Consider the following 13,111-nt stretch of genomic DNA (forward strand, 5'->3'; position numbering starts at 1 on the left):
GGTAAGGAAGGATATGGGGGCTTCTTATTCCCCGAAACAATTTTGGTTTGCTTAGCTGTTTTATTTTCCTATGTAGTCTTACCAACTTATATGGAACAAAAACTGCTGATAGTCAGAATATACAGTAACACCTAATCCCAAACTTCTTATTTATAGATCTCAAAAATACTTCAGAAAGGTAAAGCAACAGACATGTCCCAGGGTTGGGGGGGAGCCAGGACAGCCCCCAGCAGTATGAACCCCAGCCCAGCAGTCTGTCCTTTTGGTTGAATTGCCTGTAATCATGAGAGCAAGGAAGGGTGATGTCAGGATTGTGTTGTCGTCCACAGTTTGACATAGCTGGGCAAGTTACATTTAACTTGAACTGTTTTGTGTGGCATGTTAGGCTTTGTCAGCCTGCCAACCTTGGCCACTAGGGAAGAGCACAGAGTATCTTTTAGGGGAGGGTTTTTTAAAAACAAGAATTTTGCTTTAATTGCTATTTACACGTTCCACCCTTTGCCCTTTTTCAGCTGCAAGGAGATCATGTTCTATTTTAAAAGCTAGGGCAGGAACTTGAGGCTAGAGGCTGCAGCCAAATCAAACAGGAATCTCACCAACCTAATAGAGGGTTGGCTGATAATAAAGGCTATCTTCCCAAGCCTTTAAAGCTCTCTTCTTCCAAAGACACTCCCTTATCTGAAGCCTCTGGCTTCCCATGGGAGGGTATAAACATCTCCCTATGCAGCAGGGTACCCTTTGACATTAAGAGGAAAGTACAACTCAAGATAAGTTGAAGAGGCTTTTATGTCTAATCTCAGTAAGCATTCGGAGTCTGTGAATGTCTTTTTATCCTGAGTTGTTGAGGTTTGTTTTGTTTTTTTGGCTGGGAACACATTTTGCTTGGAGTTTTATTACATCCCTCATAGATATTTTTTTTTAGCTAAGTTGTCAGTGCAGTATTTGTTTGGTCAAGACTTCTGTGTTTACTTGGCATCTTCAGTATATAAAACTCGCGCTATTCACATGGCTTCCATGCAGCCAATTCTGCTAATATTTTAAGGCTCTGACTAATGTGGCTTAAGGGTAAATGTTTTCTGACTTTAACATTGTGTCTTGCTCACAGGAGCAAGTGTTCATGGCTTTTTTCATTGGCAGAGGTTTCAATTTTGTCAGTTCACTGCTATTCCTCGTTACAGGTTTTTTCTTTAAGAGGTAGCAAAGTTTTTATCCTTTTTTCATAGCTGTTGGGATCCCATCAGTGAGCAGCTCATAGAAAGCCCAGCTCACTTTCATACAAATGCATTAGTACATCCATCTGATTGCTGAAGGCAAGACCCCTACACTCTCCCTGTAACAATAATCTCCTCTTCTAGGAGTGCTGGGCTCTGATGCGCTCTCTGCGACCTGTTCACTGATGCTTGTTTTGTGTCCCTTCCCAGAACTTGCATCCCAACCATCCTCCTGGCTAGTGCAGAGCAAATGAGATCTCTTTCAGAGCCTGGCATAAGTGGCCCTGTTGTCCTTAAGGACTGAGGCTGAAGGATGTGGAGTGCTTAGTGCCAGCCCAGGGCCGTATGCTTTGCTTCTGCTGCACTCTGGACTGGTTGGAAAGACACTGGAGTTGACCTTTCCCTCAGCAGTGCCAAAGGCCTCTCTCTTCTGCTCACTTGGAGCCAATTAGAGAGAAAACAAAGACATTTCAGCATAAGATTTACCTCTGTGGCTTAGCAGCAGTGGTGAGCATCAGTGGAGGCTTACTCAAAGGCTGTCTTGAACCTCCTTCTTCTATCCCATGAATGAAGACTGGGAGTCCCTCACATGTTCCCAGTAACCACCACAGGCCCTACAAACTGGGTGTTCCCCCATGTTCCAGCCACCCTTCAAACTACCCAAATTTCCTTCAAAAGGAAAACGTCCCTTGAGGCTCATGATATGAACTTGTTTTCAGATAAAGCACATGTATTCAACTACCATAATTAACCTTCCATTTTAAAACCTCCATTTTCAGATCAGCTCCCTACAGGCTAATTTTTCTGTTTGCAGGAATGTGTGAGTGATGCACAGATGCTCTGTCAGGATACTTTACCTATTCATTAAGTTTGATTAGATAGCATTTGCACTCTGCCATCTAAGAGTGCACCACTTTCTGATATAATTAGTGTTCCTCCAATTAGGATAAATGGCTGTTTCATTACTTTTAAGTGGGTCATTAAAGTGCCATTCCTGTCTCATGCCTCTGGAGCTGACAAGGGTACCTGCACACTCCTTTTCACAAAGTCAAATCTAATTTCAGAAGGCTAATGGAGAAGGTAATGTACCAGGGCAGATGTTGCTTGTGATTCCTGCTGAGAGCAGTTCCTGGGTAGTTGATTTTTCTGTGTGCTTGATACTCTGATTTACAGAAGTACCTATTTGCTAAGGCACCTATTGATAAAGTTCCTGGAGGCATCAAAAATGGGGAATTATTTGAAGTACGTATCGATAAGCTGCTGTTATTGTATGAATTCCTGTTCTGGCTGTGGAAGTGTGTGGTTGCCACAGGGAAAAGACAGAGATTGTGCCTTATTAAGAGCAAGCCTTGCATCTTTGTTTTCTCATCCCCACATTAGTCCACAAGGATGTCTTCTCGCCAGGGGTCATGCTATTTGCTTGTAACCTGGGTGTAGCAGCCCTTTCCATTTCTTGAAGAGGTCTTGCAATTCCTGAATCATTAGATAATGAAATGCAATAAACACCATTTTCTGAGAATTGGAGGGCAGATTTTTGGTCCACATCAGAAAACTGTGACTCATTTTGGGAAAGGATAGAGACATTTTTTGCAAGGCAGATTTGAAAGCAGTGAGTCACCATGGTGGTCTCTTTCTGTGACTTCTCCTTTTTAGATGTGGAATTCATAGACAGCTGCATATTTTTAAAATGCTTAAGGCCACATCTGCAGGAGAATAATCTTGATCATTTTGGATGTTGTAAGTCAGAGACTGGTCCAGGGCTGAGATCATCTGATTCTTCCCATCAAGATCTAATACTGTTTTAAAAATTTCTCAAGAAGGGCTAACATTTTGAAAAACAAAGTTTATACTTCTTGCTGTGGGATTAATCTACTCAAGATGTAGTAAAAATGCCTCTTTTTTTTTTTTTTTTTTTTTTTTTTTTAACTACAAGATTTATGGAACTCCCTGGGTATCTTCCTATTGATGAAACTGGGTCAGATCTTAGATTTAAAATGTAAAAAGCCCATTTATTTATCTTTGCATTTTTTGTTTTTCTCTAGTTTTCTCTGATTTTCAAGCCCTTTTGTTTTCTTCTGCTTTGTGGTCCCTGCTTCTCCTTCTACCACAACATAATTGTGTAAGACTTCTCCCCAGTTCATCCAGTTTACAATCATCTAGATATTTCTCAGGCTCTCATCTCAGATGACTCATCAAAGCCAAAACACCCATTAATCAATCACCATGTTACTGATCAGGTTTATTTCAGTTAAGTGTATTAGTACTGAAGAAAAAATTGTTAGAGATGTTTTTCCCATCCTCCTCAAAGTCAGTGGATATAGGGCAGGCAGGCTACAACCATTATCCCCTTCAATGACTTCTCAGTGGGTAGATTGAAACTGCAGAGTAGTCACAAAAGGCAAGTGGGAGCTAGGCAGGAGGGATTAGATCTTGAGGAATTTTATTTAATTAACCTTCCTACTGAAGCAATCACATCTCACTTCTCGCTCTTACCCTCCTAGGTCCTGTTTTCTCTATCAAACTGTGAAGTAACACACAGGATTATATAGCCTTCTCAGTATCTTTGAGTTAAAAAAAAAATCCTGAAGTGACATGGAAGTATAAATAGAGGGAGTATGAAAATATTTACTACTGCATAAACAGTTATCAGTCTGTCAAAAATCTATGCAGCTGCTGGGTCTCTGTGGGAGGCAAGCCTGAGTCTCACACCTTGAGCCACTTGTGACAAAGGTTTGCATTGATCTCAGATGCTACTTTGAAAACTGAGGCTTGATACATCTCTAGCCTTTGCAGGAAGTCAGAATAAATCCAACAGCTTGTCTAAAATCTCTGCTGGCTTTGCTATGGATGGTGTTTTGGTGGTGTCGCAGCTTTTAGTAATGATTCTGGCTTTGGATACACATCCCAGGAGAACAGAATGATATTCTGCAAAGCTGAATTTCAGTGACTAAGGCATCAAACATATTGTGGTAGCTCATCAGGCATTATTAATGAATGTATTTTGGACCTCTAAAGATGAGGGTCTGGCCAAAGGTTCATAGGTTCAGGCAGGATGTGCTGCTTTGTCATGCCAATGAAATACAGTCAACAGGATATGGGGAGATCTCCAACCTGAGTGTAAAGGCTGCTTCTTCTATATGTGAAGTACAAGCTGTATCCCTCCAGAGTGTCTCCAGCTAAGCTTCTTCCTTCAGAGGGGTAAAGCTGAGGTCAGAGAGCAGTAAGTTATTAAGTTAAAGATTCTGTATTCTGAGGTCATCTGAGGAGCAGCAGAATCTACAGCATGGCAGAAGGGAGGGTGAGGCTTTGCCAAGAAGAGCTGCTGTTGTGCTTCTGTGAGATGTAGGTCTGTTCAGTGGATTTCATCGCCCATTGCTGTGTCTCATGTATGTGAGTATGGGCCAGTTTCTTGATAAACGTCTCCCATGGGAGAACAGACATATAAGAAATATCACCTTTCTCTGAAAATTGAGAAGGCAGAACAACCCAGCCATAGTAGTTACCTGCAGCTACATACTTTGTATTCTTCTGCAGATATTCCTGATAGGTCCCTAAGTTATAGTGCCAGTCCTCTCTCCTAAGGGCTTACAAATACTGAGTATGTGCAAGCCTGAGGTGAGTTGTAAGATCCTTCCTAAACCTTGGACCCTGCAAGGAGCCCATGGAGAGTAACTGAGTGGCAGAAATTATTGCTTACTAAGAACAGTGTCCCTGAAGTCAGTCAGTGGTGTCTGAGCAGGCTGCCTGTTCAATGAGGATAAAGCTGGTAGAGTGGCCACTGCCACCTCCTCATTCTACTGTTTAAAATTTTGATTTAAGTAGCTTCTTAAGTCTGGCAACCACCACAGTATCAGCAGGATGGACTGTCCCTGGGCACCTCTGCTAAAAAGGTGCCCCTCTGGTGCCTTTGGCAGCTGCCAGCAAGTATGTTGGAGCTGTGTAGAAAACTGCAGCATCTTTATTTTTTCTTCTTCCTTAAGCTTCGTATGACTGGGCAGCCCTTTTATCTTCCAGCAATTTAAGGAGCATAACACATGCTGATGTAGTGGCGTTGTGCAGAGGAAATGTCAGGCTTTGTAGCTATGTGCTTTATAGCTTATTTTGAACACAAATAAGATAGTTTAGTACTGTCCCTTCAGCCAACACAGAAGTACGTTATAACCCATCCTCAGGCTAACATTTTCTGCTTACACTGATCTTTCCTCCTCACAGGGCACAGTACAGGTAGCGGAGCAGCAGATGGGTCCCCAGCGTGTGGATTGCGGTTGGCCAGCTGCAGCTGGGCCTACCTCTCTCTTCAGGGTTAGGCTGTTGGCCGACTGGGTCAGTCTTTGCCAAATTATTTACTACAGCTACTCTCAAGCATTTTATAGGCCTTCCTCTTTATCTCTTAGCTTGCAGGTAGCTTATTCCTTTCTCAGGAGGTGTACGGTACGTGTTCTGACAGCACACATGTCCTGGTGTGGAAATAGTCACGGTGCCAAATCCTCTAAATATTGTAAAATTCCAAGACCCAGTCCAAGTCTCCTAAAATAGCATGTCTGAGCAAACTTCCTGGGGCTTTTTAAACAGCCTTCTGATGTGTGTGCTGGGATATGAATGGAACTGCGGATTTCTGAAGTGTCAAGGGGGCGAATGTGTGTATACCCAAATGAGAATATTATGAATGAGTCTCTTCAGAGAAGAACATTGATGAAAAGGACACTGTTAGCAAAAACGACCACAGAAGTATGAGCAAATACTCGAAAGGAAGAACACCCAGGGGGAGTGGGTTCCCACTTTCTAGTGAACTACATTATTTTCTTTTCATAAGTCTTGCTAAATAGGAAATATTTTCCAGTTTTAGTGAAAAAATGAAATAATGTCTGTCCTCAGTGAAAGGTCTGGGTGTGAAGACAAGTACCAGTGTACTTCTGTGGCCATAGGACAAGCCTATGGATTCCTCTTCTAAGAGGCGAGTACGTTAAACCCTTATCTGTTTTTTGTGTTTATGTTGCTCCATCAGTATGGTGCTTAAATATCTCTCAATTTGAATGTGTTTACAATTACAGCATCCTTAGGATAGAGGACTTGTGCTAGTCTTCCCATGAAAAAGATGAAGGAGTGAGGCATGAAGAGGGTGATTTGTAGAAGTTTCTTTAAAAGTCAAATTTGTCTCCTCTATTTCAGGTTATTGGCCTCTCATACCATTCTTTACCTTTCATGTAGTCATTTCATCTACAGTATGAATAGTGAGTTGGCAGGGACGGTGCCCTCTGTAGTAATGCAGCTCCTCTTTCTTCACACTGGAAAGTTCTGCTAGCTTTCAGATATAATTTTCTTGCAGCCATTGTTGTTGGTAGTTCTTTTGCTTCTCTGGGTTCTTCAGCTCTTTCAAATCAGACTACAGAACTTCTGCAAACTGTCTTTTCTTTCATGAAGTGATTTGTTTCCATCTTCAGCCAGAACCTAGGCTAGGAGAATTGCACAAAAATGGAAGACAGGGCAGAAAACTGAATGGGCTTTTCTAAAGACTGTCTTGAGTTTTAGGAAGAAAAAAGAAATTCCTTCATTATTTAAACTAACCGAGCTCTGTCATTCCCAGCTTGAGTCTGTTCTCCATCAAGTCACATTCCAAATTACTCCTGATAAAGAAATGTAAAAACAGAACGGGGTGAAATACCACTAGCTTTGTATTAACCAACAGTCTACATTTTTTGGATGTGTCCCTGAAGAGTATCGAGGGATTTTTGTAAAGTTGCTGTGTGTTCTGGATTTCTCTTTGTTCCACACAAGCTTGTATTTCTCTTGTGCCATAAGGTCTGTCAGGGGCAGCACTGACTGCTACAGCTGAAGGCTGAGCTGGCATCTTCTTAAAAAGTCATGCCTCTGGCAGGACAAGTGCAGTCCAGATTTCAGGGACATGAGAAAGGGCTGTGATTAGTCCATGAATTTTCTCAGAAATCTGGGTAGTGAGTATGGCAGACATACATCGTTCCTAACTTGTATTTAATCGCACAGGCATTCCTGCCACGCAGCATACGTGTCAGCTGTTAGTCCTCACTCACAGCACAGGATGGTCCTTTCCTGGGTGGGTGCAAATCCATTTGCAACAAAATATGGTCCAGGAATGTTTGACAACATGGAACTAGAGAGATTACAAAAAGATGTTACAAAGCAGTTAAGGTTTGAAATTAAAGAAGCTGACACTGAGAATTGCAAGATGCTTCTAACAGGGTCAATTGGAATGTATGCACTTTGCAGCTTGAAGGCTATTGTCCCTAGGAAAAGAGTGAGAAATTCAAGGCCTGCTGTTCAGGAGTATTGAACAGTTATGTCAGGAGTGCTGCAGGTGCTAACACTCTTATAACAAAATAAATGATTCACCCTTCAAAGGGAAGGCTGGGTGCATGGGCCTGGGGTTGTATTTTGTGATGAGCAGTTGTGGGAGTAAATTCCAGAACATCAGATCTTTGGAAAAAGGAGGTTATAGCTGGGATATGTTTATTAATTTCTTGTACTTCCTACCATTACTGTCTCACCTTTTTTTTACTTACATTAAATTCTTAGGCTCCATTGTTTTCAAACAACATATCCAAATGGCTCATTCCAAAGCTTTTTCCTGATCATTGATGAAATTTTGATTCTTAGAGTTCTCAAAAGGGAGTTCATGTGTTTAAAAATACTTTGACTTCTCCCTGTTCTCCCTACTCTGTTGCTGGCATTCTCACAGGTGCATCTTCACATGGACTAAGCCATATGTCCTCCACTGATTTTCCTATTGTTTTTAATTTGCATATCCTCATCAGAAATACCAGCCCATGTGGCTACCTGAAAAGTGTTAGCAGCTCCCAGTGAAATGCCCAGTGCTCCTATCTTGAATAGGCTCAGATCATCCCAGAATCACTGGCACTCAAGTTGGTAACTCTCATCAATATTCAGCTACCTTCTCCCTGTAAAACTAGTTCTGCCCCACACCAGCAAACTGGTGGCACATTAAGTGGAGACTTTACACTGTTAATTAGTTTTGCAGATAAATAGAAGACTTTAGTTTCCAAGGTAATAAAAATGCATGTTGTAAAACTCCTACAAAACAGAGCAAACAGACCTAATAGCTTAACCTTTGTCAAACCTGAGTTCCCTTCCCAGTGCTGCCCATGACAAAAGGTACGTAACTTCATTCTCTCTGTCTCAATTCCTCCATCTTTAAAGAGAAAATAATAAAATGCACTTATGGCTTCACTATTACAAGGTACCACATGTACCAAATATCTATGTTTTGATACTGCATCTAATCACAATGCTGAAATTACATTGTCAATCCAGTTTTTAGTGTCAACAGACTTCATATCTTGAAGTACTTTGCTTTGGGTGGCAACAGGAAGAGGTTACACTGCCTGGTATGTATAAACCTTATGCAGAAAAAAACCCTGCCACATCAAAACTGTTGTTTTGTATGAGGATCCTCTATTTGCTCCACTCTTTCCATCACTGCTCTCTGCTTGAGGCAGCCTGATAATGCTGTTCTCATACTATGGAAGCGTGCATACAGGTGATCAACCCAGTGCAATGACTGCTTATAAATCCATTTTTGCAAGAGACTGGTGAACTGGTAAAGATAAAGATACTCTAAACAGCAGTGTAGCAATTGGGACACCCTAAATAAAGAGTGAAGCATTCTTTGATACCTACTGATGTTTACATACCATGCAATTATTATTATCATTGAAAATCCCGACTTCCTTTCTTTGACCATAATGTCTAAACAGGAAGAAGCTAACCTTCCTGTTTGGAGAATTGTTAGTTTCAGAAGAAATATATTTTTCTCTCTTACTTGCAGTTTTCAAAGATTTTATTTTTAATACAAATGGAAAAGACAAACAATAGCCTATCTAAAAGGAAGGAAAACCGCACGTCTGAAACAAACAGAGTCTGCTATGAATAGATAGTCTTTGCGCTATGAAATAACTCATGTCATACCTATATACTGACTTTTGCATATTGGGAAAGGAAATGTAGACTTATTTTTGGCACCCACTACACTGTACATACGGAACACAGAAAGCAAAGTTAGGGTTAGAAAGGGTAGAGAAGCCTCCTGTCAATCAGTACAAACAGCAAGGAAGGTCATGCAGGAATTGGATTGGCCCAAAACTAATTCCTAGATGTGATGCAAGGCTGACTGACAAGGATGAATTTAAAATTTCTGGTACCCGTGTGGCATCCAGCATTTTCTGTGGTTCATGTCAGTGTTCACAGTGGCCTTCTGGTAAACCTCAGCTTCTAAACTTTGCTTTTGCAGCTTTTGTTTAGTTGGAGGAAATACTGCTGGAGCAGCATCTCCAGTTCTGTTCCAGGTGTATGGAATCTTTGATGGCTGCCAGGAGCAGCACAGTGAGTCTGAAGACCAAGACGCTCAGCTCGTCTTTGTGAGGGACAAAACAGAAAACAGGTAACTAGAAGCTATGTATGAAAAAGTGCTTATACCCAAAAGCTGAATGAGCTGTTTGGCATCTCAAATGTGTTTGATAACTTCTCAGAGACTGATAAGCAGCCTAATGGAGTAACCACCAGAAGAGGCCTTGAAAAGAATACTCATGTAAATTTGTCTGTATAGGAGGTCTTCATATTGTCACTTCACCAGGTTATTTCGTTGCAGTCAAGATTGTAGTTTTGCTGATCCTATTTATCAGCAACAACTAGAAAGTCTTGTGAGGATGGAAGAGGATATATGTGATATAAGACCACTACCTAGAGTGGACTGGGAAGCTGGAAACCTGTCTTTTTTTCCCTATCTTCCTAAAGCTCTTCCTTAGTTAAGGCCTAATTTAAACATACTTCACAGTTAAGCAGAAGTCCTGAAATACTTGGATTATTTCTTGTATCTTTCATTTATGGACTACATGAATATCCACCTTCTTATGATCATAGAGAAAGTGTAAAAGTATGTTCTTACAGGGTCAAATACCAGACTTTTCTAATTGTTTTCTAATATTTTCAGTTTTTTACACTCGTCTCCTGATTTTGGACACCTTATTTTACAGAACTGCATGCTAATTGTTGGCAGTACTTTATAGTGCACAGAAACCTTGCAAATATTTGCTAGTGCTAGTCCTATTTTAAGTTAAATCTGTACTAGGGCATTATGTTTGGTCATGTTTGTAGAGTCTGAGCCTAAAAATGTATCTTGTTCTTGTCTTTTCTTGCTTCAAGTTTCCACTTCTTATGGAACCTAAGTCCCCTTTTGATGGCAAGATGCTCAGATGGTCATGTGTACCCTTCCTAATTTTGCTGCTTTCCCAGATAATTGCATATGCTGCTACTGCTCCAGTTGCAGTGTCTTCACCACTCACTCCTGCCACTCAGTTGTGTACTGCTCTTTGTCTGTAAGTATTTTGCCAGGTATGGGCCTTGCTTTGTGATTTAACTGGACTGCTGCTATTCACAGTTCCAGCAAGAAAAGAACATGTTAAAGCCATTGTAAAATAATCGGCACCACATGAAATTGAGAAGGTGGGATCCAATAATCTGAAACCCAGATGGTCTCTGGCAGTGAGAAGTAGGAGAGCTGTCATGCTGAAAAAGACCCAGAACTCAGCAAACGAACTAAGTTAATGATGTGACACAAGAAAATTAAAGGCAGAGTGATTCTGAGCAATATATGTAGCTGTGTCCCACTCAAGAGATTGAACTCTCTGTAGTCTTACCTATGCTAGCATTCTCCACACGGGTAGTACAGCTATTGGGGTGGCAGCAATGATGGACAGTAACTGTGAATTAACAAGGTGATAGATCTACCAGCATGTGGAACAGTCTCTCTGAGGGGGGGAATAGCATTTGGATTAGCAAATATAATTGGACAACACTTTGCTGAGATAAGGACGCATGTCAAATGGGAGTGGGGGAGAAGCCTGATTTCACTGTATGTGAAATAATAATTATGTAAAATGTGAAATAATATGTGGGCATATAATTTTTGACTTCTGTTACCCTCCATAGGAATACATTTGTAAAATCTGTTTTCTGGTCTTGAGTGCTTTGGTTTTGAGTAGGAGCCCATGTAATCTTTGGACTCTAACAGGCTGGCTAGCTGTTGCTGTTGAACACTACTGCCTGCTTGACCAGTTAATGTTTATAATACATCTTGCAATGGTGGGGGTAGGTTTTTTTCTATTAAATATCCGAGGGGATACCATGTGGCACTGAGTCATTGTCCTCTGAATAGTCCCTGTGCTGCTACTGCAAATAAATTTACCAGTTTCCGTCTTAATAGCTTGCTTTAGAGCCAGTGCCACACTTCACACCCTATTCTGGACCCTCTCCAACAAGTTAATGTCTTTCACTGAGGAAGGTGAGTAAAACTGATGAGAGTATCCTTAACTAAGGAGCCATAAAATTCTAATAAAGCAGTAATGTTCCCAGCGAGCCTGAAGGGAATCAGATCAATAGTTATGAGGCTGAGGCTCAATTTATGGCCTTAATTCATCAAGCATAGTCATTCTCCATTTTTGTACAGGATGCTTTTGAGGTTCCTGCTGAGCAGAGGAGTATAAAGTCAGCACAAGCCCTTTCTTGACAATTCCCCAGGCTTTGTCATTTAAGAATAGGTGATTCTATAGAGGTGGTGATCAGGGTTCTGTGACCTATTTGAAAGTATTTTTTTTTCATTGTATAGGACAGACTGTACCAACTGCATTTGTTCTGCGTTTCAGGCTTGGAGTGGTTTCACAGTGAGTGAAAAAGGAAGTTATTTTGGATCTCTTTAAATTTTGGCACTGCAGTTATTATATGCCTGCAAACCAGTCCACAATCAGGTATGGTTCAGTAGTATGTTCTCCAAAAATCCTTTTACTGCCTTTTGTAGACCCCTTGCAATAGATTTTGTAAGGGGTGGATGGGGGCTGGGCTACCTCTATGTTTCTAAGCTGCCTCTGTGGTAGAAAGTTTTTCCAGCTGCTCCTGACACAGGTTTGATCTCTTTAAGTTTCCAAAATAGTATAAGAGCATGGAGGTAGACAATGAAATGCCATCCAAATGTTTTGTGAAAGCCATTATGTAAAAAGTCAGACCTTTCCAAAGACGGAAGTAAAGGCAAGTTTTATGTAGCCACTTCCCACCAGTGGCAGAAGAATGAAGTAGACAGAAACATATCAAACAAAATGGAAAAGCCTTACTTAAAGCCATCTCAGTAATCTCTGTATCTACTTGTCATTCTCACATACACAGGTTAGCAGAATGAAGTTTTAAGTATCTTGAAGTGACAGGAGTGTCATGTAAGCATACAATAAAATCCTAACTGGAGAGGGCTCTCAGTTAACACTTGACCAAAAACGTTTTGTGTCATTCATCCAAATATAATTTCTTAAGTATGCTTCTAGGATTCCCATCTCTTACACCATGTACAGATCCATTGGCTAACAGCCTAGACCTGCACATGATCTTCATTGTACAGATTCATTCCTGCTTTTGGATGTCAGTGCTTTTTATGTGAAATACTCCCTGGTATAACCTCTGACTTTAAAGGATGCCTGTAAATATTTGCACTGTTTGGGGAAAAAAAAAAAACAACCAACAAAAAAAGGTTGGCCATTTTCAGAGAAATGGAAGACGTGCAGAGAGTTGAAATGCAGGTGATGGCTTTTCTGACAGCCCACGGGGGCTCTGGGAAGCCAGGGCTCCTGGTTCTTTCTCAGACCTCTCCCTGCAGCAGCATTTTCCCTGCTGCCAGCAGCTGCAGCGGACGGGAGGCAGGAGGAGCTGGAAAGCCCGAGCTGTTACCTAAGCCAACAGCGACATCCAGGGCTTCCTCAGCACAGGCAAGCCCTTCTCTGACCTGCTCCCCCGTGCCCCATGGTGCCTGGAAAACGTTCCGAGATTTAGCTCTTTTCCGTTTCTGAATGGCTACACTGATTGAGAAGGAA

The sequence above is a fragment of the Athene cunicularia genome (genome assembly GCF_003259725.1).
Source record: "Athene cunicularia isolate RWA chromosome 3 unlocalized genomic scaffold, athCun1 chr3_part1, whole genome shotgun sequence".
Lineage (NCBI taxonomy): Eukaryota > Metazoa > Chordata > Aves > Strigiformes > Strigidae > Athene > Athene cunicularia.